The sequence below is a fragment of the Octopus bimaculoides genome, chromosome 15, assembly GCF_001194135.2.
Source record: "Octopus bimaculoides isolate UCB-OBI-ISO-001 chromosome 15, ASM119413v2, whole genome shotgun sequence".
Lineage (NCBI taxonomy): Eukaryota > Metazoa > Mollusca > Cephalopoda > Octopoda > Octopodidae > Octopus > Octopus bimaculoides.
In genome coordinates this window covers 2,981,980-2,987,454 of record NC_068995.1, presented here as the reverse complement: position 1 = coordinate 2,987,454, position 5,475 = coordinate 2,981,980, and positions in this window count along the sequence as shown.

The following is a 5,475-nucleotide window of genomic DNA, read 5'->3' as shown; positions in this document are numbered from 1 at the left end:
TTATTAAGGTGTTATTGTTATTTGCCCAATATTTCCGAGGTTCCAATGGTAATTCTGCATTTGAAAAAAATCATTTAATTTGTATCGTTCAATACACATTTTGACGATTATAAAAACAAATGTTAGTTTAAACCAGTTCTATATTTAAGAGATGAGGAATTATGTACATTGTTTACAGTTGACGGATATTTGTCCTCATCTTGTTTGTTGTTAACACAACATTTCAGCTGATATACTCTCCAGCCTTCTTCAGGTGTCTTGGGGAAATTCCAAACCTGGGTTCTCATTCCTAAGGTATTTTTCGTTGTTGTTGCCACCGCTGCTGCTGTTGCTTTATTGCTGATGTCACCACTGCTCCTGTTTTTGTAATAACGTCTAAAAATACCTTTGCAATGAGAGCCCCGGTTCTCATTCCTAAGGTATTTGTCGTTGTTATTGTTGTTGTTATTGCTGTTGTTGTTGTTGTAATAACGTCTAAAAATACCTTCGGAATGAGAGCCCAGGTTCTCATTCCTAAGGTATTTGTTGTTGTTGTTGTTATTGCTGCTGTTGTTGTAATAACTTCTAAAAATACTTTTTCAATGAGAGCCCAGGTTCTCATTCCTAAGGTATTTTTTGTTGCTGTTGTTGTTGTTGTTGTTGTTATTGCTGTTGTTGTTGTAATAACTTCTAAAAATACCTTAGGAATGAGAACCCAGGTTTGGAATTTCCCCAAGACACCTGAAGAAGGCTGGAGGGTATATCAGCTGAAACGTTGTGTTAACAACAAACAAGATGAGGACAAATATCCGTCAATTGTAAACAATGTACATAATTCCTCATCTCTTAAATATAGAACTGGTTTAAACTAACATTTGTTTTTATAATCGTCAAAATGTGTATTGAACGATACAAATTAGATGATTTTTTTCAAATGCAGAATTACCATTGGAACCTCGGAAATATTGGGTAAATAACAATAACACCTTAATAACAACATCGAAAAATACCTTAGGAATGAGAACTCGGGTTCAAAATTTCTTTCCATCTCTCGCTGCATGCTCCCCCCCTCCCACCTCATCATCATCACCACCGCCCCACCATCTATATGTATATATAGAGAGCACCGCCTTTTAGTTGAGCAAATTGATCCCAGAACTTATTCTTTGTAAACTTAGTACTTATTCTATCAGTCTCTTTTACCGAACTTCTAAGTTACAGGGACATAAACACATCAACATCGGTTGTCATGCGACAGAGGGAGGACAAACACAGACACACACACACACGTATATATATATATATATATATATATATATATATATATATATATATATATATATATATATATATATATATGACAGGTTTCTTTCAGTTTCCATCTACCAAATCCACTCACAAGGCTTTGGTCAACCTGAGGCTATAGTAGAAGACACTTGCCCAAGGTGCCACACAGTGGGACTGAACCCAGAATCATGTGGTTTGGAAGCAAGCTGCATGAGTGTGAGTACATGTGTGTATGTTTGGCAACCTTTGTTGGTTTGTTTACATCCTTGTAACTTAACAGTTCAGCAAGTGAGAGTAACAGAATAAATACCAAGCTTAGAAAAAAATTCTGAGGTCAACTAAAATTCAAGTTGGTGCCCCAGCATGGCCACAGTCCAATGACTGATGCACTTAAAAAATTAGAATCAAACTCAGAACGTTGGGGTTAGTAGCCCGCACTCTTAACCACTATGCCATATGCCCACAAGCATATGGCATTCATAATTCCCTCAGGACACCTGATGAAGGCTAGAGGGTACATCAGCCAAAACGTTGTGTTAACAACAAACAAGATAAGGACAAATATCCGTCAAATGTAAATAATGAAGATTTATTTTTGTCTATCAAGATGCACCCCTATTTAATAAGTTGTACCCTTGTCTAAAGATGTACTACCTCAGCCTTTCCAGATCTTCCTGTCTATCAACATGTACCTCAGTCCAGCAACTGGAATCCCAGTATATCAAGATTAATCACAGTCTATTGACGTGTACCTCTGCCACTAAGTCAGTTAATATGTACCCCCACTGTCTACCCAAATGTACCTCAATAGTAAAACACAAATCTTATATTATTATTCAATTACAAAGAAACCTATGGATTTCTCGGCCTCAAGGATAGTTGTTTTGAATTGGGGTTCAAATAATCCTCGAGAGTCCACATGACCTTGGGATCCACATAAGATTTCATTTGTTAAAACTTATCTACAATAAATTGGATATACTTCTATAATACACAAAATATTTTAACCATTTTTTATATAATTCCTAATAATATTTAATTATAAAAATATAATGGAATTTTTTTTCTAACCTCAAATAGCTATGGGCATCTACCTGAGAAAAATACAAATCAAAGGGGCTCCAAAGATAAAGAAAATGATTGAGAAACACCGTGCTAGACACAAGGGATGGATGATCTGGGCGAGATTTAGCTATTATCTCTAACATATCAAGTAAGCTTGCAGTGCAGTCATTCCCAACCTGGGGTCTGCCATGGTGGCCCACAAAGGTAGTACTGGGGGTCCATGAACTAAGTTCAAAATTTCAGATATATATGTGTGTGTGTGTGTATAATAAATATTGTGTGTGTGTATATATATATATATATATATATATGTATATATATAATAAATATGTGTGTGTGTGTATATATATATATATACACACACACACACACACACACACACACATTTATTATTATATATATATATATATATATATATTGAAGAGCATAGGCTTGAAACGGAAAAGACTTTCTCACCTTCCCGAGCATTAAACTAATACACCTGTTTGTTATTTATACACCTGTCTTTTGTTTTCTGTACATTCCAACTATATATATATGTGAGTGTGTGTGTGTGTACATTTATGTGTCTGTGTTTGTCCCCCCCAACATCGTTTGACAACTGATGTTGGTGTGTTTACGTCTCCCGTAACTTAGCAGTTCGGCAAAAGAGACTGACAGAATTAGTACTAGGCTTACAAAAAGTCCTGGGGTCGATTTGCTCGACTAAAGGCGGTGCTCCAGTATGGCCACAGTCAAATGACTAAGCCAAGTAAAAGAATAAAAGAATATATATACATAAGGATAAGCATATTAAAAGGGTTCTGTGAGAAAACTCATTTAAATAAATGGGTTGGGAAAGAGAGACTTTTCTGATATACTATACTTACCAATAAAATTCCACTGTGAGTTATAAAATTTAGTCATCTAACATCCTCTGTAACTAACAATATGAGATATTTTAGGAATTACAGATCTATATATGTGTGTATATATATGTGTATATATATATATATGTGTGTGTGTTTGTGTGTGTGCGCGTACAGGAAAAGAGAGCTCTCTCCTCTTTCTCTCGTAAAGGATTGGTCCTATTAAGACTCACCCACAACTGTTTCTATCATTACTCTCTCTCTCTTACTCTCTCTCTCTCACTTTCTTTCTTTTCTCTCTCTCTCACTTTCTTTCTTTTCTCTCTCTCACTTTCTTTCTTTTCTCTCTCTCTCACTCACTTTCTTTTCTCTCTCTCTCCCTCACTCACTCTCTCTCTCTTAAAAGTGGACTGTTTTCAAGTATTGCACCAGGACCTCTTCAATATGACAATACAAAAGGAACTAGACAAGTTGTTGCTGCTGCTGTTGGTGGTGGTGGTGGTGGTGGTGGTGGTGGCAGCGGTGTCAACAGAGATGATCATATGAAGAGCAACAGTGATTATTCTAAGATTATTTTGTGACACATCTAAAAACATTTGGGAAGTTAGACTCACTTATTTACTCATTATTGCAGATGATAATAATCATAATAATATTCCTATCATTATTCGGTTCAATACCACCCAGTCTGAAAAAACGTCTTAAAGCTTAGAAATACCCTACAATCTAAGTGTATTACAAAAGTCAGCATTACTTGGAACTGCACGCATATTGTGTAAAGTACTGTCTGTCTGAGGTCCCTGCTGTGATTTGACAAACAGTACAAACCCCCAGTGGACACAATATTTTCAATCAACAACCTCATGATATTGTACACTGTGTGACGTCTATAATAATAATAATAATAATAATAATGGATTCAGTACCAGGCAGTGGCTCCCATAGCTTCTCATCTTAACTGATTGGAAGTGTTATCATGTACATTGTTCTATCCTGGTATAAAAGTTGGGCTACAGCAAATATTCTGCTTAATACGATAGATTTGCTTGTCAGTTGTTTGCTTAACCAGTTGAGCATGTCCCTTTGTGGCTAACGATATGTGCATCTCTGATCACGAGCAGAAGTAGTGGGGGAGCATCATAGCCATGTGTTGAGACGAATTCTTTGGGGTTTGAATAATTCACCTTTGGAAACACGGGTGTTTCGTTCAACATCCTCAAACAACCCTTACTCAGGGACCTTTTGAGCAGGACAGCATACTCGACCTGAAGAAAATTCTTTGACCACAAGGTTTACACTATGAAAAACAATATGGACAGTACAGGACAAAACAAAGAATTTGTGTGTTGTTGTAAACAAGACTAACAAAATTTACAAAAATCAACAATGTGTGATCCTCAATAGGGAGGAGACATTCGAGGTCTGCTCATAGAAAAAAACCCATTAAAAAAAACCATGGGTACCTGACTTTTGGGGCAGTTGCCTTTTTTCCTTTCTCTTTTTCCAACTACAGGCATATGATCAGGGCAGGCGTGTTCACTCGCACCATTCTCACCACTTCCATCTGCTTTTCAGCAAACTGGTTAGAAGACAACACTTCCCTCTCTACCCTTATTTTTCTTTTCAAGTGAAGGGATTGGAGAAGTTGATCAGGGATTGGCCAAAGAGAAAAGTGTTTGACTTCAGCCCCCTCAATCTCGTCCAACATACAACCTTTTCCACCATGGCCACCAGGCATATAAAAACAGCCTTTCCTTAAGGAAGGTGGTAAGGCAATCTTCATGATGGATTCAGTTGACAACCAGATCTGTCCCACATGCGACTGCAGGTGTTCAACATAAACCCACAGGTGAGCAATGCTCAGGCACTGGATGAGTGCATGCAGGACTATCTGATTGACCTGTGTGCATCTCGGACATGCTCAGCTGACAGCACTTCCATGCCTGTAAAGTTTATTTCAAACTGGCAAAGCTCCCAAGGAACACTGCCAGGCCAGAGATTTTTGAAAATTATCCGTCAGTCCCGGCCCAAAAAATCTCCAAAAAAGAGCAACTAGCCCAAGGTCTCACCAAGAATGTCGTCACACTTTTCCTCCCCTAATCCTCTATAAAAAGCTAAAGTAGACATTCCACCTATTGCGCTGTCTGATTGGCTGAGGGCTGTCAGTGCTTGAAGACATTCCACTTTCCAAAAGCTCCCTCTTGGTCTGTTTTACCCATAGACTCTATGCTGAATAGTGGTACAGTATGGGCAGATTTTTGAAATCCAATGAACCTTTATACAAATATACCTTTTC